This window comes from Cetorhinus maximus, chromosome 6, assembly GCF_964194155.1.
Source record: "Cetorhinus maximus chromosome 6, sCetMax3.hap1.1, whole genome shotgun sequence".
NCBI classification, from domain to species: Eukaryota; Metazoa; Chordata; class Chondrichthyes; order Lamniformes; family Cetorhinidae; genus Cetorhinus; species Cetorhinus maximus.
Genome location: NC_135884.1, coordinates 56,030,161 through 56,056,153, shown reverse-complemented (window position 1 = coordinate 56,056,153; position 25,993 = coordinate 56,030,161). Strand labels below are relative to the sequence as shown.

The 25,993-nt window shown below is 46.5% G+C and overlaps 1 protein-coding gene across 8 annotated transcripts in view; it reads left to right on the top strand.

Annotated features, from left to right (window-relative positions):
- Nucleotides 1-25,993, top strand: part of chl1b (cell adhesion molecule L1-like b) — a 954,137-nt gene that overhangs the window by 163,849 nt on the left and 764,295 nt on the right. The gene's annotated exons all lie outside the window — the stretch shown is intronic.

The window sequence follows — 25,993 nt, the reverse complement described above, 5'->3', positions numbered from 1 at the left end:
AATTATTGTCAAATTATGAACAGTTTTGATCCATGGACCTAAGTTATCCAGGAATTGAGTTTACATTGCCGGAACCAATTCACAGAAGACTTTTAGAACTGGCAAAAGGATAATCCCATTAGTCTGGTTTGGATTCCTGAAGGTCATATGTGCTATTCATTGGAATTTTGGTGGAGAGTCTAGCAGTGGTTTGTACTGTATTTGAATTGATGCAGACCTATCATTAGTTTTTTCCTGCACTTATTCAATAATTTTGCAAACGGAGCTTCAGTTTAGCTATTGGGATGGTGAAGCTAGCTTCTTTTTACCAGTATAGCCATTTGGTAAAAGTTTAAAGTCTCCTCACACTAATATTCATTACTGGGGCCTCTAGTAATTTCTGGTTTGTGATACCTTTGAATTCTGTCAATTGTACAAAACTTTATGAAGAACCCCAGGCTATGGTGGCTCAAAGAGCTCATAAAATATTGACTAATTTGAGCTGTAATGATGTATTTCATAATAAAAATGAAGAAGTGTGTTCAGCCCATTCCCAGTTCAATGAATGAAACAAAAATTCAAAGCTGCAAGAAAGATACTTTCCACATTGATCCATAGCCAAGATTAGAAGCCAGGATTAGGTTGGCATCAGTTGTTGTTTTTCTTTGGATAAACGTGTGAAGAAATTAAAACATTGTGAAGAAGTTTCACACTCTCTGCCTTCTGGACTGTGATTCCAAAACTGCTTAATAAGTTTTGGGCTGGCGAAAGAGATGTCATTGCTGAGGAATGAAACACTTAGCATATTTAGTCCTTTATGTTTGTCACCAACCTCGTCTACTCTGCCCCATGACTGTGCCACTTTCAATTTTGCACAGTAGCCATCCCCTGTGACCTTGGAGTGAGAGCAAATTAAGGCTAAATGACGTGTGTGTGAAAAAGTAAAAATGAAGAATGAGGTTAAGCTGAACAGGTTTATTTCACTTATGACTATAACAGTCGAGGGAGCTGTGACTTCTTGCCACTCTGAACTGAATTTGAAGCCAGGTTCCGGAGATGAAAAAAATGTGTGATGGACCCCAGTTGTATAAATATGCAGGTTCAGTGCTTTTCTTTCTTTGACAATTAGAAATGAAAAATATTATAGAAATGAAAAATATTATTGATTAATTTACATAAACTTTTTCATTATTAAATATTTGTGTTTTTTTATTGTCATTAAGATCAGGGAGGCGATGGGCGATGGCACAGTGGTATTGTCGTTGGGCTAGTTATCCGGAGACCTGGAGTAATGCTCTGGGGACCCAGGTTCAAATCCTGCCACAGCAGATGATGGAATTTGAATTCAATAAAAATCTGGAATTAAAAGTCTGATGATGACCATGAAACCATTGTCGATTGTCTTAAAAAAAGCCCATCTGGTTCGCTAATGCTCTTAAGCAAATCCATTGTCCTTGTCTGGCCTACATGTGACTCCAGACTGACAGCAGTGTGCTTGACTCTTAAATGCCCTCTAAACAAGGGCAATAAGTGCTGGCCTAGCCAGTGATGCCCATGTCTCATGAATGAATAAAAATAAAATCACGACACTGAGAAAGTAGAACATTCAACAGATTGTGTTGAAAAGGGAAGTGATATCCCATAATAGTTCAGAAGATATTTGATTTATATATTGTATGTAGTTCTGGTAGGAGCACGGTGGCTTGAGTCTTAAGTGAGCAAGAAGTAATTTAGCTTTCCTATCATACAGAAAAGCAAGAGCGAAGATTAATGAAAAGGTAAATCAGACTGCTAACTGCTGATTTGCCTTTGGAAAATCTTCAGGTGTTGTAGAGCATATGTTGACTCAGTTGCAAAGGAGCTTTCCAAAATTGTAAATAACAAAGGACACCAAAAAAAGTATGCAACCAGCATTGCATTTATTATTTAATGCAAAGAATTGATGCACAAAAAACCTCAAATATCTTTCACATATGAACTTTAGAAGCGTTTGTGCAGTCCTCCATACATCACTGCTCACTTACTAGTGAGGCAGAAATTTCCCCCCGTTGGGGGGGTTGTGCGGGGGCGGGTGCAAACCTGATCGGTACCCCTAATCGGGACCGTGCCGCCATTTTCCGTGGGTGGGCCAATTAAGGTGCGCCCGGAGGTGCTGAGTGCTTCCTGTGCGTGCATATGCACGAAAGAGCGCATAAATCTCCCTGAGGCGCCTTTGTGCCTCAGGGAGGTTAATTTAATGTTTAAAAATTTAAATAAATAAAGGAAATATTTTAAGACATGCCCCCTCATGTGACAGTATCACATGAGCTAGGACATGTTCATGAATTTTGATTTAAAAATTTATTTAATTAATGAAACCTTCATGAAACCTCATCCCGCCCGTGGATGAGGTTCCATGAAAAATGCGAAGGCCGCCAGGGTTCTTCACCTGCCCGCCAACCTTAATGTTGGATGGGCTGCCCTATTAATTGTTTTAATGTCTATTTAAATGGCCATAATAGGCCTTTGACAGTTTGGTGGGTGTGCAGCCGACATGGCTGCACGCCCACTGAACAGAAAATCTAAATGATGCGTGGTGATGTCGGGACGCCCGCCCGACATCACCGCACATCATTTTACGAGTCGGGGAGTGGGCCCCGCCCCCGCTCGCCGACCCTAAAATTCTTCGCATAGTGTAATTGTTCATTAAAAGTAAATAGAGCTAGTTTTATACTATTTATATAATCCACATGCAGATTGTGGCAGGCAATTCACCAACATTGTCATTCACACATTTGGTTGCACAAACTGCAGGATAGTGACCCTTGGCTGAGATTTTCTTTTTGGTCTCCCTTTCCTAAAGGACGAGAAGACCATTTATAGTACTTGTCTGCCATCTCGATTCAGATCTGCATCGTACAAAGAATCTGATCAAATCTGGGACCTTAAAGGCCGTATAGCTTAGTTATACACTGCCTTCACCAACAGCTGTTGCAGATCAGTATGTGAAATTATTTTGATAAATGGTGGTGGCTCCATCCTAGATTCTAAACCCAGTGCCAATTATACTTAAACTGGCTCTGCATGAGGCAAAAAAAAGTCAGAATGTAGTGAATGTAAATCAATGGGCAGAATTTACCCGTTGGCGTGCGGGGGCGGGCCCCGCATGTCTGCGTGTAAAATGACGCACGGTGACGGTGGGCGAGCGTGCGCCATTGCGGTATTTCATTGGGCAGGTGCACGATGATATCTGCTGCATCCAGGGTGCAATAGACTGCTCACATGTGGCCATCAAGGCACCAGCAGGTGAGCCCGGTGCCTTCGTCAACAGGAAGGGCTTCCACTCCATGAACGTGCAGATAGTGTGTGATCACAGGATGCTGATTCTACAAGTTTGTGCAAGGTACCCAGGCAGCTCCCATAACGCCTACATCTTCAGACACTCCCAGGTGCCAGGGCTTTCCAGTGCTCCTGCTCAGCTTGATGGATGGCTGGTGGGTGACAAGGGCTATCCCCTCAGAAGGTGGCTCATGACGCCTCTCCGCCATCTAAGAACAGAAGCTGAGCAGCGCCAAAACAGGAGCCACGGCACCACAAGGGCTGTGGTGGAGATAGCCATCGGTCTTCTCAAGATGCGCTTCCGATGCCTGGACCGCTCAGGGGGTGCAATCCAGTAACCCCCAGATCGTGTGTCGCTGAGAGTGGTTGCATGCTGTGCTCTCCACAATCTTGCGCTGGAAAGGGGGGTACACGTGGATGATGAAGACATCGACGCAGTGGCTGTGGCTGCACGCGATGAGTCCAGCAGTGAGTCCGAGGATGAGCACGCACAGGGAAATGTTGAGGGGGTAGACGCTGACCTGGGCATACTCCAGGGAGACAGGGACACCCGGAAGGCTTTAATCCAACAATCCTTCAGCTTGCACACCACAGATGGACCTTCAGGACAAGCCTGGGCTGTAGGCTCCATACTCGATACCCAAATGCCAAATCTGCCAGGTTAGGAACAGTAACTAAGGGCCTTGTTAATAAAGCTGAATTTCCCACAAAGCACTCATAACATTTTTGGAAACCATGCACATGCAGAAGAAAAGAAGCACCCTCAGCCATGGCCACATGTCTGAATTTAATATCGCAAGCAAAGAAACTTAAGCCAAAAAAATAGCAATGGTGTTCCAATTCAAAACAAATCATGAAGTCCTCATCTCGGGCCAACACAGAAGCACCAGTGATAAACCCATGGTGTGCCTAAGGTGCCTTATGTTTCATTTCTTGGTGCTGCTCTATCACTGGGAGTGGTATCTGAGACAGCCTGGTGACTCTGCTGTCCTGTTGGCCTCAATGACCTTTGCGGGTTGTCCTCTGGCCTGTGGAGCCTGTGTTGGCCCCACTTGGGAGGGAGCTGCCAGTTCCACAGCTGGCATCTCCCCAGTCGTCGCAGCATGACCGGATGCTATGATCACTGGGAGAGGAGTGGAGGAGCTACTGCCCTCATCCGGAGTGCCCTGAGAGGTACCCGCAGAGACAACAGGCAGCTGCTGCACTGATGTGAGGTTGCTTTGGACCTCCCTGCTCACTATGGATGGATGGGCACCGAGCTGGGATACTTGGTGCCCAGACCATCTCCCACACTGACAATGACCAGCTGACATCAATGCCGATGTGAGGGCTTGCTGGTCCGAGCACATCCCCAGGAAGCCCTGATGGGTCTCCTGGAGGAGCCTCTCCACGAGAGTCGCCACTGTCTCCATGGAGGACGCATGCACTTGGACATGTGGCTCACTGCTTCGGCGATTGCCTGCGTAGACTCCTCCGCCTATGCCATGCATAGCCTCATGTATCTCCCTCAGATGGTCCCGCACACCTGGCCGCATTTCCTGCAGCTGCTGCATCGCGGACGACTCCAGAGGTACATTATAAGGCATCGACTGAGCATGTGCCTGGCCCCCTGCAATCCTCCGACTGCTGGCGCCATGGGCACTCTCTGTCTCTGCCAGCTCCTCCAGCAACTGTGAAATGCCATCACCGCTGTGCCCTGGGACTCTAGACGATGTTCTAATTCCCACCGAGGTGCTAGTATCTGCGCTGGTGCCTGCCTGGCAGAGATGCTGCGGTGCTGGTGAGACTTCAGGGCCCTCAGGTGTGAGAGGGAGCCTCTGCTGCTCCTCGTCCCAGCCCTGCTCAGCTGACGCTGAAAGGAAGAATAAGGACATTGGATCAGTTAATGTGGAGACAATGACAAAATGTATCCCTGCCCTCCGGATCATTATGCACTCATCCTTCTATAAGCAATGGTCAAGCTATGTTGCAAACTTCAATCACTGAACATTCAGCACTGCCATGGCTGTTGGGAGAACAATGGTGACATCAGTGCTGGGCAAACATACCTGGCCGTGGAACCCCAGCCTCACCGCCACCAGTGGACCTGGGCACATGGCACCTCTCCAAATCCAGGGCCTCCTGCTCAAAGCGGCTAAGAACGGCGATCTGTGCCTGGCCGCCACCAGTCCTTGCACACTCTACCGTGTTATGAGCATTCTTCTCCTGATAATGAGAGAAGAGCATTGATTTGTGCAAATTGTGCCTGGACTCTCTTCGCGGATGGCCCACTCCAACCAGAGTGGGTCATATCAGGGCCCCAGTGCCTCCTCACCCCGCTGCTGCCGAACACTCACACAAAGATGCTAGGCCTATTCCCCAAACCCCATCTTCCCCCTTGGCCAAATGCTGTCTACATCACATTAGGCACCACATACCACATATCCTTCCATAACAAGGAGGCGCAAGCATGTGGAGCATAGAGGGCAGCAGATTGATTGGTGCCAACACCACCTTGAAGCTCCCCTCCCAGCATGTCATCACCCTGACTTTGACATGTCCTGCAGTCCCAGCACTGCGCCTAGGTGCAGCTCCTCCAGGTTGCCCCCAAAACAGTCACGTGGGTCACAGTGTACCACTTGCTGCGGGGGCAGAACCCATCTCCTCACCACCCTATCAGCCTGACCTCGGCATGGGCAATATCAGCTGGCCCACCCAGCAAAGGACACATGCCGTCAGTGATTCAATGCACTCGCTACACTCAGACTTGTGGTGGAGGTGGTGCAGCAGGGGGAGAAACCGACCTGCTGGGTTAAGTGACCAATGCCAACATTGTCCTCACCCTGCCAGAGTGCAACAAGTCTTTGAAGCACTTGCAACACTGGATCCAGGTGCGCTGCACCACATCACGGGAGCTCATCACCTCCGCCACTTCCTCCCAGGCATGTTTGTCATGTGGGGGGGGCCTCCTCCTCCCGTCCTGGGGAACCAGCACCTCCTGCCGTGCTGCCACCTCCTCGAGGAGGGCAGCAAAGCAATCATCGGAAAAACGAGGGGCACACTGGCCCCCCCACCCTACCCTCCAGCTTGGCCTGCCCCAATGGCCTACCCTCCGGACTTGCGTCACCTCCATTGCCCCTCTGCAGAGCCCTTTGCCCAGCCATTGCGAGCAGCCCTTCCAAGGTTGCCAGGCCTTTCTTTATACAGGGTGCCGGATCGCTATTGGGCCCGGCGGGCTGAGCACGCCCACTCCCGCTATGCACGGAAGTCGTGAAGTACACTGGGCGGGCCTTAATTGGCCCGCCCGCGTAAAATGGCGGCGCGGACCTGATCGCAGGCCGCCCGCGGCCGCTCCTGCTCCGCCCTCCCGCCAGCCAGAAAATTCAGCCCAATGAAATTTGCTCATTTGGCACATTGGTTTGTTTTAATTGCTTTCATTCTCACAAAATTCCATACATGAGTAAAAGATAGAATAAATTATCATAAAATTTTTAAAATATTTCCCAGAATTTGCAATTTTTCTGTAGGAAATCCCAAAAAGCTGTTGCTTATTTTCAGGAGGTACAGTGCCATTTTCAGAGAGAACTGATAAAGAAATCAGATTTTGCTTTTATTCACAGCCAGCGCAAAATAAATCCCATTAAATTTACTACTGTCAGATGTATTTTGCTGCTACATTATGGGCATACTTGCTAAATGTACTAGTAGAACTCAAGATACACTCGGGTAAAATTTCAACTTGGAGCACAGGCGAAAAGTTGATGTTGTAGATCTCATTCTTTTATTCGTTCTTGGGATGTGGACGTAGTTGGCAAGACCAGCATTTTGTCTTCGTCATCGCTGTCACCTTCGTCATCGTTGCTTTTTCCCTCTGCCCGAAGGCAAGTCCTACACACAGCGTTGTGATCATCACCATGGTTAGGGCAAAGAGGCAGGTCCTGAATCCATCCCTACAGGAACGGAAATCGGACTCCATGCTGTTGGCACCAGTCTGATCCACACTGGCCATCCAGCCAACTGAGTTACCCAGCCCCAAAGGATCCCAAGTTGCTGTGGCTACATACTTTTACATGCATGTTGTAGCCTGGAACTATAGATAGTGATGGTAAAGGCTCCAATTTTTTTTCCATCACATGGCTGACCAGGAATCTCTCCTGCTTGTACTGCCCGCCATTGACATTTGTTGGAATGATTTACAAGTTGATATTCAACCTGTTTGGCCATGTTGTGAATGCACCTTCCTTGGCCATCAGGTCCTGGAGTGGGTCTTGGACCCAGAGCTTCTGGGCTCAGAGGCAGGAATGCTACCCAGGACACCACAAGACCTCCTTCCCAACATTTATTAACCATCCCTAATTTCCCTTGAGGAGGTGGCAGTGAACCATCTTAATGACCAACTACAGTCCATGTGGTGTACATACACCCAAAGTGCTGCTAGGTGCTTCCAGACACCCATTTATAGAAACCACCTAATTATCATTTCCTTTGAAATCTATGGATTTCATAGAGCACTTTCTGCCCTGTGAGGCTAACCCACAATGCTAATTTTACACCGTGGTAACAAGTTGAAAATCTGCCCCATAGTTTATAACTGTGTGCACAAATTGAATGTCAACATTTTTGCGAATCATTTAGACAAAGCAGTTTACTATAATGCGTTTGTACAGCATTTCTGAATCAAAATTTTACTTAAGCAATAAAAAGTAACTTCAGTGCAACTATTGCACATCCTGGAGATCACCATTGACAAGAAACTTAACTGGACCAGCCACATGAATACAGGTCAGAGGTTGCAAATTCTGCAGTGTGTATTTCACCTCCTGACTCCCCAATGCCTGTCTACCACCTGCAAAGCACAAGTCAGGGTTGTGTTTGAATACACCCCAATTGCCAGAATGAGTGCAGCTCAACACACACGAAGTTTGATGGCACAAACGAGACAAAGCAGCCTGCTTGATTGTCACCCGTCCACAACCTTAAACATTCACTCCCTCCACCAGAGACACACCATAGCTACAAGATGCACAGTAGCAACTCACCAAGGTTCCTTCAACAGCACCTTCTAAATCTGCCAGCTCTACCACCCAGAATAACAAGAGCACAGGTACTTGGGAACAACACTGCCTGCGAGCTCCCCTTCAAGTCAGACACCATCCTGGCTTGGAAAAATATCGCCTTTCCTTCACTGTCACTGGGTCAAAATCCTGGAATTCCCTCCCTAACGGCACTGTGGGTGTACCTACACCATGTGGACTGCAGCGGTTCAGAAAGTGGCGCACCACTACCATCTCAAAGGTAGTTAGGGATGGGAAATAAATGCAGTCCTTGCCAGAGATGTGCACATCCCATGAACCAATAAAACTGTATGAACATTGAAAACATTATGATAAAAAAATCATTCTTCTCTTCATTCACTTATAATGCAAAAATTACACAGTTCTGAAAATAAATCACTCTTAAATGTTACAAGTGCATGCAAGAAGTTTCCTGAGGGTAGTTTTGCCCTTCTGCTGCAACTCGGGATCTGAGTGAGAGATTTCATGGAGGCTTGAGAGCTGCGATTATCCAATTATGTTTATGTGTGATGCCTCTTTAGATTCATGGGCCAAAATTTTCCCGTCGGCGAGTTGGGGGCGGGGCCCGCTCGCCGACCGGGATGACATTTTGGGAAACCCCCGACGTCATCCCGGTCCATTTAAACCTTTAGGAAGGCGGGCGGACAGCGAAATCAGCTGTCCGCCCGCCAACCTGTCAATGGCCAATTGAGGCCATTGACAGGATAATTAAGATAATTAAAGACCCTGCCCACCCAATCTTAAGGTTGGCGGGCGGGCCAGGAGCCCCAGCGGGCTTCTGAAAAAACAAGAAACCTCATCCACTGGCGGGATGAGGTTTCATGTCCGTTTTTAAAAATTTTAATAAAATTTCTGTGCTTCTTATTAAAATGTCCCATCTCATGAGACATGAGACAGCACTTAGCCTCAGGGAGATGTGCGTTCTTTCGCACGCATATGCAAAAGAGCGCACTTTGACAGTTGGGGAATCCCTCCCCCCTCCCCACACAGGAAAAGCACTTCCCGTTGGGCAGCCCACTGGGCGGGCCTTAATTGGCCTGCCCACTCAAAATGGTGGTGGGCCCCTTTTTGGCGGCGGGGGTCGGCTGCCCGCCTGCTGCCGAGCCGGTGAGGCCCGTACGCCCATCAAGGGCAAAATTCTGCCCATGGTCTCACTCTGCGTCTGTGAAATTATAATACCTGAGTTTACCCTGACAACCTCGGTTATGTGACAATCAGGTGAAAGAAAGAAGACAGGAATTCTAGCTCATTGTGAAGGAATTCTGCGCCGTGAGATGTCCTGGTGCCACAGGAGCAGAATAAAAACTTCAAAATCCAGTGCATGTTCTGAAGAAGCAGTTTATAAATAGCTACAAGTGTGAATGGCAAAAAAACATTCAAAATAATTCTTAAAATGATTTTAGTGTTCCTTAAAATTTAGCTTATTAAATAAAAAATCAAAGCATGGGGTGATGGAGGATTGGTTGTATTGTTGGGGGAGTTTTAATTTGTGCTATCAATGAAGGAAGAAGTACGCCATGGCGGCTGAACTGTTTAGGCTGCAATTGGAGGGCAGCAAACTTTAGTAGCTACGGGTTTCCAGGATCCTGACTGTTAACATGTAACACAAGGGCGCTGTATCCATGAATTTGTAACAATCACCTTGTTGCTTAATGGTCTGAGAATGCAGACCTACTTGCTGAACCAACAATTAGTTCAGCTTTTTCCAATTAAAAGCTGACTTTTTATGGATAATGATTGGCACTTGGTTTCTTGCCTTGTTATTCTACCTGCCGACACATTAGGCAGGATGTGACAGTGACACCATCTTGAGTATCCCTCCGTTAAGTCCTTCCCGCTTTTTTATGGGAAGGGATTAGCCTTCATTGGCCTCTGGATCTGCCATTTTAAAATATCTTGCCTCTGGTAACAGCAATATTAGCCTTATGTAATTGCCTTTAATAAATTTCGGCTGCTGTCATTGAATGTAGTGAGATTGCTGAATTAGAAATTAGGGCTTGAAATTTTCTGAGTATTTGTTATGTAAAAAAAATTAGATGATCATTGGCAAACACTTAGATGAATGCATATGGGGAGGATGGCAATTAAATCCAACTCAAATGATGTGTGATTGAATTTGGAAATACTTTGAATACAAATCAAACTTTGTTTCTGTTTATCCTCAAGATCTGGGCACCATGAGCAAAGCTGGCATTTATTATACACCTCTAATTTCCCTGAGGACGTGCAGGTGGATCTTTTTCTTGATCTGTTGCAGCTGGTGTGGTGAAACTGCTCCCACAGTGCTGATCGACACGGTGTTACAGGATGTGATGATGAAGTAATGACAATATACATGTGACAGCCGGAGAAGGTGGTACTCCCATGTGTCTGTTGCCCTTGTCCTTCTAGGTGGTGGATATTGTGTGTTTGAGACGTGATGCCCAAGAAGCCTTGGTAAGTTGTTGCATTGCATCCTGTAGTTAGTATACAAGACAGCCACAGCTCAGCAATGCTTTTGACTGGCACCTTGTAGGTGAAACACATCTGGACTAAGCACATAAAAGCTGCAGCTACTGGCAAGGTTAGGGGCTGGGTACTGAGGGTCATTGTCTGACTTCCCAAAGCCTCTGCATCACTTACAAGGCTCCAGTCAAAAGTGGAAAGGAATGCTCTCCAATTGTCTCGATGGATGCAGCTGCATCAGCACTCAAAAATATCGACACCACCCAAGACAATGCAGTTCAATTCATCAGCACCTCATCCAATAGACAAAAGATTCAGTCCCCCCAGCATTGTGGAGCTGTGGCTGCACTGTATACTTAGTATAGGATGCACTGCAACAACTTCTTTGGCATCACTGCCTAGAAGGACAATGGTTATCCCCAGGATGATGAAGATGGGGGGGGGGGGAGGAATCGGTGATGAGTAATGCCATTGAATTTCAAAGGGAGGGAAATAAGCTCTCCGTTACTAGATCTGGTCATTGCCTGGCACTTGTGTGGCACAATTGCTATTTGCTATTTGCCAGACCAGATGTAGTTGCACGGGTGCAGGAAACATCTTATTATCTGAGGAATTGTGGATGGAGAGGAACAGGGTGCAGTCATCAGTGAATAGCCCCATTTCAGATCTTTTGATGGAGGGAAGGATATTGATGAACTGAATATAGCTGAAGGCAAAAATGAGGAGGCAGCATGTTTTTTTTCTTGATCTCCCACCTGTAAAAGAATCAGTCAATATTTGGAAATAATTAGGAATGGATGCCTTTTACCTGTTTTTAACCTTGAAATCAGATTTAAACTTGTGTATTTTTTGCTGTCATTTTTATGACATATTTTACTCTGCATCAATATCCAAATAGTGGAATAAAAACCCTATGCTCAGTGTAGTGTTCGGTTTCTACCAGCAAATCATTTTTAATTGCCCTTCTTCTGTCTTTTGTATTGGGAAAGATTTGTTCCCATGACACTTGGTGCTTCACATGACATTTCAGATGTGGGCTATAATGATGGTTTCAAACAGCTAGTGGCACAAATGTGGGTTTTCAAATGGGAGAATTTTTGTTGTTTTATGATCTCATTTGAATAATTTATTCATCTATGGGGATTGGGACTACTTTCTTACTGCTATTTCAATCTCCATAATTACTTCATTCATTGTCAGCAGTGATAGAAAATACAGCATTAGATTTTGCTGATTTCCAAGAAGATATACTTGCAAGAAAATATGTTTAAATAGTGACCAAGTTGGAAATGTTCCTGATTTTAAATAGCTATAGGAATGGAAACAAAGCAGAGTTAAGTTTCAGATTTCAATACTGATGGCCTTGAGTCAATCACTTCTGCAAGTTGATCACGTAATGGTGTGTGGCATTGGAATCTGGTAAAAGGAAAGAGAGAAAAAGAAAATACTTGTTGAAGTAGAACTATATAACATGCTGACATAATTAAGAAAGCAAATTTGCAATTAATTTGTCACCATTTTCTTTTGCTCTCTCCTGAAGGTATTGACTCAGGTGAATGGAGGCAAAGTAGTTGAAGGGATATGAAAACATGGCGCATGTAAATTTTATTAGAATAAATTGCTTGTGTATAGGTTAAATGTTGGCTTGGAGTGATTGGACCAAATCTGGAACATTACAGCACAGAAGGAGGCCATTCAGCACATTGAGTCTATGCTGGCTATTTTGAAGAACAATCCAATTAGTCCCACTCCACTATACTTTCCCCATATCTCTGCATTTTTTCTTTAAGTATTTATCTAATTCATTCTTGAAGGCTACTATTAAATCTGTACTGGCTGTCTGTTTCCATGTAGTAGCTGCTATGCATTTCTGTGTGGTGGGGCAGTTTTCCTGGTGTTTTAGGGCACCTTATTCAAGGAATCATTATTCATGTGTATGCCTTGATAATGAGTGCCAGCCGGTTATTTCAGCAAGCGGAGAGACTAATCCTACCCTCCTCTGATGTACACACTTCTGTCAGGTATAGCTTAATGGTGCTCAGGAATGGGAATCCTGACCGGCTTTTATCTCCCTAACCTAGCGATGTTGGTTGCTTTGTGACTAGTTAACTTAGATTGAGGATCAAACCTGGTCTGTTTGCTTCATTTTTTCTGATATGACAGATCTAGCAGTAAAACTTCAATAAAGGTTTCTTTTTGAACTATTGAATAACGGCCCAGACGAGAATTTTGTGCTGACTGTGCCCTAATAATTAAGTGTTTTCACGACAACATTTTTGTTGTTTCCAGACAGAAGGAGCCTCAGAAGTCACCTGGCCAATGAGGATAATAATACTGGAAAGCATTTCAAAATTCAAAACAACTGTGGGAGCGATCATACAGGAAGGGCATAATTGCTCTGGAGAGAGTACAGAGGAGATTTACAAGAATGTTTCCAGGGGCAGGGTTTTCCCCCTGTCGGGTGTGAAGTTGAAGCGCCTCCGATCAGCGCCCCCAATTGGGGGCGTGGCGCCATTTTACATGGGCAGGCCAATTAAGGCCCACCCAGCACGATGTCCGCTCAGAAGCGCTATGCGCTCCCTGTGCGGGCGGGCGGAATCCCTAAACCCGAAAGTGCGCTCTTTCGCGCGTACACATGAAAGAGCGCACTCATCTCCCTGAGGCTAAGTGCAGCCTCAGGGAGATCAGCTGTTTTGTCACAAATATTAAAAATAGAAAAAAAAATTCTTGACATGTCCCCTCATGTGACACTGTCACATGAGTTGGGACATGTCCATACTACCTGAAACCTCATCCCACCCATGGATGAGGTTTCATGCTTTTTCTAATTCCCGCCGGGGCTCCTGGCCTGCCCGCCAACCTTAAGGTTGGACGGGCAGGTCCATTAATTAATTTAATGACTCTGTCAATGGCCTCAGTTGGCCATTGACAGATCGGCGGGCGCGCAGCTGATTTTGCTGTGCCCCCGCCTACAGGAAAATTTAAATGGGGTGTGGTGACGTCGAGAGTTCCGCCCGAGATCACCGCGCGTCATTTTACACGTTGGCGAGCGGGCCCCGCCCCCAACTTGCCAATGGGAAAATCCTGCCCCAGGACTTGAAAATTGCACTTTGAGGAAAGATTAGATAGGCTGGGGTTGTTTTCCTTGGAATTGAGGAGTGACCTGTTTGAGGTGTACAAGATTATGAGGGCTCTAGGTAAAGTAGACAGGGAGGCCCTGTTCCCCTAGCGGAGAGGTCATTTACCCGTGGGCACAGTGATTTGTAGAAGGATTGGAGGAGACATGAGAAAAAATTTCTTCACCCAGAGGGTGGTGGGTGTTTGGAATTCACTGCTTAGCTTGGTGGTGGAGGCAGAAACTCTCAACTCATTTAACAGGTATCTAAAATACTGTAACCTACAAGGCTATGGACCGGGTGCTGGAAGGTGGGATTAGAATGGGCAGCTAGTTTCTTATTTTTTTATTTTTTGGCTGGTGCAGACACGATGGGCTGAATGGCTTCTTTCTGTGCCCTAACTTTTTTATGGTTCTATGGATCTAACTTTATAAATGCTTGTAATATATATAATTCTGAGTATCTTTCTGATATCATTTATTTGGCCTTTTAAAAAATGTCTAAATTTAGCTTTTTAAAATGGCTGACATTTAACTGACTTAAATTTTTATGATTCTTTTGAAACTATTTTGTTCCAGTGATTTTTTTTTTTAACATGAGTCTATTATGGCAGGTGCTGCAACAGCTTAGTTTTGACATTCTGTGGGCATGGCTTTTATTCACTACACCTGTCGTATCTGTCGTTCTCGTCCACGTTAGAGAGTGCAGCAGAGCGGTGCTGAGGTCCATTCTGTGATGAAGTGCTCCCACGGCGCAAGCGAAATTCTCACCCCGTCATTGCAGTAGGTAACCTCGCACATGAGTTCGAAATCAGTGGCCAGCACCATCATTTTGCCGCTGACTGCAATTTACCGGCTACTGTGTTTGTTGTCTGCTCAAAGATTATGCAAACCATTTGCCAAGAATCTCCCATGAAATAGAAGCTACACGCAAAACTGAGAGAAAACCACAAATTGTTACATGAAGCAGCAGATGGTAGTTCATTAATAATCAGTAGGGTCATGCTGTAGCATTTATTTGGAACACTGCGTTGACATGAGCAGATATTAAAACGCTTCAGGTCATTTAAAATGGAATAGGGGTGTATTACAAACACACTTTAATTAAATAAATTATATTGGTGAATTGGAAAAGCAGATTTATGGGCAGGGTTTACGTTTGCTAAACCCAACATCTTTGTCAATCAAAATGTTCATGCCCAAGTATTGATAAAAATCAAGTTATTTGCAATAAATATATTTTTAAACTCAGCAAGTAGATCTGACTATTTGTGAGTTGTTTGGCAAACAATTGCAATGAAAACTGCTCCTTCAAATCAGTGACTATTCCAATGAAGCTTGTATCTGCATCTGGTGAGTGAAACTTGAGCGCCAATATTTAATGTCAGCTTTGCCTTAGTGGTTGGAATCTTGCCGCAAAAGGTTGTGTGTTCCAGGCCAATTCCATAGACATGAGCATGTAATCTATGTTAACACTTCAGTGTGTACTGAGGGAGTCCACATTGTTGGATGAGAATCTAAATTTTGGATGAACGTAAAAGGTTCCATGGCATTATTTGAAGAAGGACAGAGTTCTGGCCAACGTTTATTCCTAAACCAGTACTACAAATAAAAGCTTAATATGTCAAATATCTCATTACTGTTTTCAGGATCTTGCAGTGCACAGTTGCATTTCTTAATATCATAATAGTGATTGCACTTCTTTGGCTATGAAGTGTTTAGGCATCCCAAGGTTAAGAAAGGTGCTTTATAAACATAAGTTCTTTCTTCTGCCTGCACCATTTGTTGATTCACATTGTGTGATCCAAAAATGTTTATCAGTTCCAAGAACTTTTGGAGTCCATTACTTTTCAAAACAGTTACTCAAGATGAAGTATTGAAATACAACTCAGGACCTATGGGCTGCGAAATTGGGATCCCTAGGGCTATGGATACATTTTGGTGTCAAAATTCTGGTGCACCTGAATGCCACCTTGGTGAGGGTGTCAATGTGGGCGTTATGAGTACATGTGCAGTATGCAGTTCGGGCAGATTGTGAGGTCAATCAGCGTGCAATGCTGATTTGACTCTAGTGCTGCTATTTTTAACCTTGTTGCTCCAGTTGATGGTCTTTCTTAAACATGCACAGGTGAACATGCATTCAACTGTTGGGAGACCACCCCCCGCCCCCGGCCCCCAACCACTTCCACCACCACTGGTGCTATATAAAAGGATCACCAGCCACTCTCAGGTTATTGCTGATTAATTTCTATTAATCCTGTTGGAGTTTGTAAGACTGTTTGGTGGTTTGCAGAGTTATTTAAAGTTCAAGTTAACAGGAAGTTGTGCTGCAAGTGGGGAAACCATTACTCTGACTTCAAGGGTTCTGGTCCGACTAGTTGCTCACAGCCATGATGGCTGTGATTACCATCCTCCTTGGGCTGCAGCATGAAAGTAGAGATGGAGCAAAGGCAGCAAAGAAGAGAACAAACTGATCAAAGAGGGATGGGGAGAAGGGCTCTCAGGAGGAGGCCATAACCAACTAATATCTTTTGGGAGCATTTGTCTTAGCTCAACCTAAGCCAGGAGCACTGTGTGGATCATATATTTGCAGGATTTATGTTCCAATAGATATTACAAAGGCTACCTCTTCCCATTGCTGCCTCCTTGTCTCTCTGGAGGGTTGTTGAGCGAAGAGCACCTTTTCTTCCTTTCCATTTGCTGCATCAAGGCCTTCAATGATGCATCAGAGAACCATAAAGCATATTCTTTGCGCCATTTCCAATCATCCTTATGCTCAGAGACTCTTCTGTACCCAGTTCCAACACCTGCTGCAGCCCGAATGCACCTCGACTTTGAGGTACAGGCTGGCTTCAAGTAGTGTTTCCTTCATTTGAATTGAGCCCCCTGCTGAGGTGTCCACTCTGTAGCGTGCTTGGAGCTAGGTGGTGCACCACTATCAATTATATTTGCAGGCAGCACAAGGTTTTCAATGAATGGGCGTGGGTTAATCATGCATTGTGATCCCCATGTCTTTTTACCAGCCTAATCCAATTTTTAAGCCATGGAGTTAGGTTGAGATTTTGATGAAGCAGAGCATGTTTTCAATAAGAAAATTAACACCAAGAAGACAGCAACAATTTTAAATAGAATTGACTATAACTGACCTCCATCTTGCAGATTTCTGATTTTTCAAACTAGAGTTTGAAACCCACTCCTGAAATTGTCATGTCAGCTAGATCCAGATATGCAGAAATGTTATCACTAATCAAATTTCATAGTGGAAAGTATTAAAAATTAAATTGTAGTAGCAGGTGGAGAAAGCATGAGGTTTTTTATAATAGGGTTTTTCTGCACCGATTTCATTTTTGAGAAATTTTACTATGGTAATATTGTATAGTTTAGGCTCCTAAGATCTAGCTGAATGCAATACAAGAAGGTGGTCATAAAAATTCACTTAACATTGGGCAGTAATCAAATCAGTACTTTGCAGTGTCAAGTTTATATATCAGTGAAACTGAATGAAATAAACTAACTTAATAGCAGATTCTTTTGTTTCCTTAATATTTGAACATATGCAGAACACACTTGCAGAAATTGTATAGCAGGCATTTGCTGAGAACCTAATTTGCTGTGATACATTTTTATCCTAGGATGATTTGAACCGGTGCCTTGTCTTAGAAATTTCACCAACTGATTCAGACACAGTATTGAGGGAGAAGAAGACCTTTGTCTTGGTGAACAAAAGCGGTTATGCTGTCTTTGACTCAACTGTTGGGACAATATGGTGTGTCATTAATGTTCTGTGATGTGTTCTTCTGCCTTGGACTCTAGGGCCAGGATTTTGCCCTCGGCGGGGGCAGGCAGGAGCAGTCGGGAAGTCGACCGCCGTCCACGATCGGGCTGCATCGTGTTCCACGCTGGTGGGCCAATTAAGGCCCGCCCAGCATGAAACGCGCACTGCAGCTCTGCCCGTGTGAGGTGGTGGGGGGGAAGAGGGTGAGTGGGGAGCTTCGCACATGCGCGTGGGTGCGCACAGGAAAAACTCCCTGAGGCACAGAACTGACTCAGGGTGATGAAGATATGAAAAATTAAAAACGAAGCATTTTAAGATGTTAAAAAACATGTCCCTTCACGTGACTCTGTCACATGAGCAGGGCCATGTTAGAAATTAGTATGAAATTTTAAAAAATTCTTTTAATGACGGATCAAAACCTCATCCCGCCCGTGGATGAGGTTTCGCAAAAAGTGCAAAGGCCACCTGGCCTTTTCGCCTGCCCGCCAACCATAAGGTTGCACGGGCAGCAAAAAATTTAATTCAATTTGATTGTTAATGGCCTTAATAAGCCTTTTAATTGCTGGCGGGCAGGCTGCCACATGCGCCCACCGACCGAAATATCGCGCGTCATTTTACGCTCGTTCAGGTTGGGCACACGTCCGCTCAATGAACAGAAAATTCTGCCCCAGATGTGGGACTTGGTTATTAGACAGACTGTAGACATACTCTGGTATCTGCTTAGCACATGTTTATTAGCACTACCTCTAATCAGGTTACAGAGCAGGCATAAAAACAAAAAACTGCAGATGCTGGAAATCCAAAACAAAAACAGAATTACCTGGAAAAACTCAGCAGGTCTGGTAGTATCGGTGGAGAAGAAAAGAGTTGACGTTTCGAGTCCTCATGACCCTTCAACAGAACTGAGTAATATTAGGAGAGGGGTGAAATATAAGCTGGTTTAAGGTGGGGGGGCAGTGTGGGGGGAGAGAAGTTGGGGGGGTGCGGTGGTTGTAGGGACAACCTTTGCTAGTCTTTCCAGCCCACCCCCACTAGAGCTGTACCTTGCGTTTCCTGCCATCCATTCTTAATTAGCACATTCGTTTAGATAATATCACCACCTTCAACACCTCTTTGTTCCTTTGTCTGTGACAACTTTTGATTATCTGCTCCTATCACTGCTTGCTTGTCCCTACAACTACCGCCCCCCCCGCCCCCCCCCAACTTCTCTCCCCCCACACCCCCCCCACCCTAAACCAGCTTATATTTCACCCCTCTCCTAATTTTACTCAGTTCTGTTGAAGGGTCATGAGGACTCGAAACATCAACTCTTTTCTTCTCCGCCGATGCTGCCAGACCTACTGAGTTTTTCCAGGTAATTCTGTTTTTGTTACAGAGTAGGCATGTTGTTCCTAGGCATGATTCCAACCTCTCTTTCTTGAGAGTCTAACACCTGACTGATTGATGTCAGTGGTACATGATCATCTATGTCATACATTAGCATAACCCATTTGTTAACACTTTATACTACACCACCACCTCAAGTATACTATCCTTTTTAAGAACAATATGAAACTATGGGCAGGATTTTCCGCTAGGATCTTCGGGTCTCGCCGCAAGTCAATGGGCTTCTGGCTGGGGCGCCGCCTTGCCCCTGGCGGGTCCCGCCTGCAACGGGGACTGAAAATCCCGGCCTATGTCTTTAACTATTTATATTACATTTCTGTAACTCCCTGCTTACAACTACACATTCTAGTCAACTCAAGCTCCTACTCTTCTCCTCCTCAATTCACAGTCCTGGGGGATTCAATCTCCCACAGTGTTCTAGGTCCTTAAGGAAGGCACCCTGGAGAGCTTTCTTCTGCATCTGGTAGGACATCATCATTATCTGCAGAATAGGACAACAATTTAGCAGCATGACTGTCAGTGTAGCTGGGAATCTGTGTGTAGGTTTCAGGATGACTGAGCTGCAAGGACAACAAAGACTTTTCAAGGAAAGACTGACCCAAAAGAGAAGACTGAAGAGAATTGACCTTTGGACCCTCTGGGACGAGAAGAGAAGAACTCAGGACACTCTAAGAGACTTGTTGCTCCCACAAAGGACCCTGGGAAGAAGCTTCAGAAGAAGAATGCTTTCAGCTCCAGGAAGGATTGTCACAGCTGTATCATCCACTGCTGTATCAAAGACCAGAAAGGCATTGAAGATCCGAAATTTCAATGAACTTAAACGACAAAGGAAAATATAACCAGCTTCCTGTAAGACTGTCAGGAAATGAAGAAGAGATGATTTCCCAATGATATTATGGGAGAACTGTCTGCATTCTGTAGGCAGTGGTAAGAGAGCTACACTTCTCTCTCTGTGAAGTTGCTCCACAATGGACAATGAGAAGACTTGCAGAGGCTTAGAGACAAGACAGCCTCATATTTTGTAATGAGATGAATTTCCTGTGGACAGTCAACACAGGAACAAGATTGCTGTACAGGATTCTGCAGCTTCAGAAGTGCTAAAGATTCCACTGTAGCTCTGTGCTGCCCTCCAGCTCTGGAAGGAGGAAGACTTGAGCTGGAACTGAAGTATGGGTGGCAATTGATTTTCATCTGGGAAGGTACCAGTATTATCCTCTATGGACTCTAACCTGAACTCAGGCAAAGCATTCTCTGCGGAAGACCCTTCATGAACAACAGGAGATAAGGTAGGCATTACATTGGTCAATTCAGTGGATATAAGATCTGAATACTGCTCAGCCACTAAAAGGACAGCTAGATCTTCTAAAAAGACAGCAGAGACTTCATAAGGTGTATCCATCAACAAGAAAAATTAATTATTCTCTAGGACCTCAACCTCCAAGAGATCACTCAGTACTGAAAGGCATTCTTCCTCATCAGTGTCCTTTGTATCCACCACCTCTAGCCTTACTTTGTGAAGAACTGAGTGATTCATAAATTCCATCTCCAGGTCTAGTGGGTGGTGTCTCTGTGAAAGAATTGAACTTACTGCTGAATGCATAAACTTCCTCAACTTCTGAAGTCTGAATTTCCACTGCTTCTAAATAAAAAGGTTGTTGTAGGAAAGACAGTGAGACATTCAAATGCTGAGCATCATCTGGTTTTTCTAGGATTCCTCGAGGCATGCCAACATTTCCACTCAACAAGGATGTATGTAGACTGTGGAGAACATACAATCAATGATCTGTCGGCCCTTGTACATAAGAGGAGCATTAATCCTGCTTTTGATTGGAAGGTCTGTGCCGACTGGACCTTGTAACTTGATGTCTGATCAGTGAAGGGCCATTGGCTGAAGTTGGTTGAGATCATTGCTAATATGGTGAGGTGGGGTGAGAGTGACTGCCCTTGACACCAGGGCAACATTTGACCGAGTGTGGCATCAAGGAGCCCTAGCAGAACTGGAGCCAATAGGAATTGGGTGAAATGTCACTCTGCTAGTTGGAGCCATACCGAGCACAAAGGAGTATGGTCATGGTTTTGGAGGTCAATCATCTCATTTCCAGGACATCACTGCAGGAGTTCTTCAGGGTAGTGTCCTAAGCCTAACCATCTTCAGCTACTTCATCAATGACCTTCCTTCCATCATAAGGTCAGAAGTGGGGATGTTCACTGATGATTGCACAATGTTCAGCACCACTTGGGATTCCTCAGATACTGAAGCAGTCCATGCCCAAATGCAGCAAGACCTGGACAATATCCAGAATTGGCTGACAACTGGCAAGTAACACTTGTGGCACACAAGTGTCAGGCAATGACCATCTCCAACAAGTTAGAATCTAACCATTGTCCCTTGGCATTCAATGGCATTACCATTGCTGAATTCCCCACTATCAACACCCTGGGGGTTACCATTGACCAGAAACTGAATTGGACGAGCCATATAAATACTGTGGCTACAAGAGCAACTCAGAGGCTAGGAATCATGCATCGCGTAACTCATCTCCTGATTCCCCAAAGCCTGTCCACCATCTACAAGGCACAAGTCAGGAGTTTGATGGATGAGTGCAGCTCCCACAACACTCAAGAAACTTGACATCACCCAGGTCAAAGCAGCCCACTTGATTGGCACTCCATCCATAAATATTCACGCCCTCCACTATAGAAGCATGGTGGAAGCACCTTCCAAACACACAACCACTAACATCTAGAAGGACAAGGGCAGCAGACACATGGGAACACCACCACCCAGAAGTTCCCCTCCAAGCCACTCACCATCCTGATTTGGAAATATATCGCAGTTCCTTCACTGTCACTGGGTTAAAATCCTGGAGCTCCCCCTCTAACAGCACTGTGGATTTATCTACCCCACATGGACTGCAGTGGTTCAAGGGAATTTACCCGTTGGCGTGCGGGGGCGGGCCCTGCATGCCCGCGTGTAAAATGACGCGCAGCGACGTCAGGCAAGCGTCCTGATGTCACCGTGTGCCATTGCGATATTTCGTTGGGTGGGCATGCAATGATATCTGATGTGCGCTCGCCATTAATTAACGGGCCACTTAAGGGCCTTGAGGCGCCAATTGACGGTGATTTCTCGGCACCCGTGCAATCTTCAGGTCAGCACAAGGGCACAGCGGGCAGGCAGGTAGGACACATTTGTATAAAGCTCATCCACGGGCGGGATAAGAGGGCTCAGTGGGGTCGCGAGTGTGCACAGTCAAGTACTGATTTTTCAAAATTACTGATACTTGCCTGTGTGATCTGCAATACTTCAAAACGCATACCAGCTGCTTAGTCTGGACACACAACCTTCGGGTCAGCAATCTGCAGTGAGGAATTTTTTTTGGGCCCGCATGTTTCAGGAAGCCTTTCCTTAGCCTGGGAATGGGAGCTGAACTCTCCACTGGAGGCACCACTAGAAGGAGGAGGAGCCCAGGAGTGTACATTCAGCCTCCAAACGATCCACATTTGGGAGTTCAGGCGCAGGTACAAGGAGTGCAGGGCCAAGAGGAAGCCCAAGGTGGAAGGGGCCGCAGAAGATGCCACTATCCTGCTGAAAGGAGCCCGCAGAGACGACAGGCAGCTGCTGCACTGACGTGAGGTTGCTGTGGACCTCCCTGCTCACCATGGATGGCTGGGCACCGAGCTGGGAAACTTGGTGCCCAGACCATCTCTCACATTGGCACTGACCAGCTGAGGTCAATGCTGATGTGAGGGCTTGCTGGTCCGAGCGCACCCCAGGAAGCCCTGTTTGTTCTCCTGGAGAAGCCGCTCCACGAGAGTCGCCACTCTCTCCATGGAGGACACATGACGCTCGGACATGTGGCTTATTGATTCGGCGATAGTCCGCGTAGACTCCTCCACCATGGACACCAAGCCAAGCATAGCCTCATGTATCTCCACCAGATGCTCCCGCACACCCGGCCGCATTTCCTGCGTTCGCTGCGTCGCAGATGACTCCAGAGGCACAGCATCAGGCACCGACTGAGCAAGTGCCTGGCGTCCTGCAGTCCTCTGACTTCTGGCGCCATGGGCACTCTCTGGGCAGAATTTAGCCCTTGGCTGACGGGCTGGCCCCACCAGCTCGGCGGCAGGCGGGCAGCCAAACCCCGCCACCGAAACGGGGCTTGCCACCATTTTGAGTGGGCGGGCTAATTAAGCTATGCGCTTCCTGTGTGGGGGGGGGGATGGAGAGATTCCCCATCTGTCGAAGTGAGCTCTTTCACACATGCGCACAAAAGAGAGCACTGCTCCCTGAGGCAAAGTCCCGTCTCAGGGAGATTGGTGAAAGGTAAGTAAATTCTAAAAATAGAGAAATATTAAAATTATTAACATGTCCCCCTCATGTGACAATGTCACACGAGATGGGACATGTTAATAATAAACACATAAAATTTATTAAATGTTTAAAAAAGGGACATGAAACTTAACCCACCAGTGGATGAAGTTTCATTAATAATCTGCAGCCCGCTGGGGCTCCTGGCCTGCCCGCCAGCCTTAAGGTTGGCCGGGCAGGGCGTTTAATAATGTTAATTAGCCTGTCAATGGCCTTAATTGGCCATTGACAGGTCAGCGGGCGGACAGCTGATTTCGCTGTCCGCCCGGCTTCGTGAATATTTAAAGGGACTGGGATGACGTCGGGGGTTCCTCCCAACGTCATCCCGCGTCATTTTCCCCTCGGTGAGCGGGCCCCGCCCCCAAATCACCAAAGGGAAAATCCTGGCCTCTGTCTCTGCCAGCTCCTCCAATGACTGTGAAGTGCCCTCACCACTGTGCCCCAGGACACTAGACGATGTTCTAATTTCCCCTAAGGTGCTAGTATCTGCACTGGTGCCTGCCTGGCAGAGATGGTGTGAAAACGTGCCCAACATCGCCCTCATACTGATGGCCACCTTTGTGTGTGGCTGCATCAAGCGGTGTGTAGACCCTCAGTACGCAAACACCAAGTGTCACTACGTGCTGAGGTTCTACCTGTCCCTGGTGTTGCGAAGGATGGGTCTGGCCACGCTGCTGCAGAACGCTCCAAGTAGTTGGACCGTGCCGTACCACCTGTCCCTCGTGGAAAAATTTATGCAGAGAAACACCTTTGACCACAAGTCCATCAGGCAGTGGTTGGCACATAATGTCTTAGAGGCCCTGAGGGAAAAGGAGAGGGTGGATCCTGTGGGATGGTTCCCCTAGCAGACTGTCAAAGTCATTTGGCAGAATGCCTCATCGCCAGAACTTTCCAACAAGCACCAAGACGTAGCTTGGCTGTTGGTGAGAAAGGCCCTCCCCGTCAGATCCTTCCTACACGCCAGGAGGCTCATCCCCTTGGCACGTTGCCCTCGAGGTGGCTGTGGTGGGGAAGAAACCGTTGTTCACCTCCTTGTAGATTGTGCCTTTGCAAAGAAGGACTGGAGAGAGATGCAGTGGTTTCTGTCGAGGTTCATCCTGAGCAGTTCTGTGACACAGGACTCTGTGCTCTACGGGCTGTTCGCAGGGACACACACCGAGACAAACATCAACTGCAGCTGGAGGATCATCAACTCGGTGAAAGATGCTCTTTGGTCTGCCCGAAACTTGTTGGTCTTCCAGCACAAAGAGTTGTCCCCGACCGAGTGTTGCAGACTGGCACATTCCAAAGTCCAGGACTACGTGCTGAGGGACGCACTAAAGCTTGGGACAGCTGCCTACGACCTTTCTGCCACAGTGCACCTAGGGGATGGGAACTGTGTAGAGCCCTTCGGGCTGTACAGCTCAAAATGAATGTCTGAAAATGATTATAATATTCATTGTTCGTACTGATGCACCTTGTGATACATGTTGTAAAAGTTGAACCGATTGTACCTTTGTGATGGTGATTTTGAAATGGTTTGGAATGTGGCTGAAGATATTTTATGAATAAAGTATATTTTTGCAAAAAAAAAAAGGCAGAGATGGTGTGATGCTGGGGAGACTTCAGGGCCCTCAGGTGTGAGAGGGGGCCTCTGCTGCTCCTCTTCCCAGCCCTGCTCCGCTGGTGCCGAAAGGAAGAACAAGGACATTGGATCAGTTAACGTGAAGACAATGTCAATGTGCATCCCTGTCCCCCAGATCATTATGCGCTCATCCTTCTATAAGCAACGGTCAAGCCATGTTGTAAACTTCAATCACTGAACATTCAGCACAGTTATGGCTGTTGGGAGAACAATGGTTACCTCACTGCTGGGCAAACATACCTGCCTGTGGCACCCCAGCCTCACCGACACCGGTGGACCTGGGCGCATGGCGCGTCTCCCTATTTAGGGCCTCCTGCTCGAAGTGGCTGAGAATCGCCAACTGTGCCGCCCCACTGCCAGTCCTCACCTGCTCAGCGGCATCATATGCATTCTTCTCCTGAAAAGGGGAGAAGAGCATTGATTAGTGCTACTTGTACCTGGACTCTCTTTGTGGACAGCCCACCCCAACCAGAGTGGGACATTGCCCACCCCCCACCCCCCCATGCCCCCTTGGCCAAATGCTGCCTACATCACGTTAGGCACCACATGTTCTAACCTTCCATCGCAAGGAGGCGTAAGCACGTGGAGTGCAGATGACAGCAGATCGGTCAGTGCCAATGCCACATTGAACCTCCCCTCCCAGCTTGTCGACACCCTGACTTGGACATGCCCTGGAGATCCAGCACTGGGTCTAGGTGCAGCTACTCCAGGTTGCCCCAAAACAGTCATGTGGGTCTCAGTGTACCACATGCTGCGGAGCAGAACCCACCTCTTTCACCACCCTCTCAGGGTGACCGCGGCATGGGCAATATCTGCTGGCCCACCCAGCGAAGGACACATGCCGTCAATGATTCAATGCATTCACTGCACTCAGACTTGGAGGGGATACCAGGGGGGAAAGCCTACCTGCTGGGTTAAGTGACCA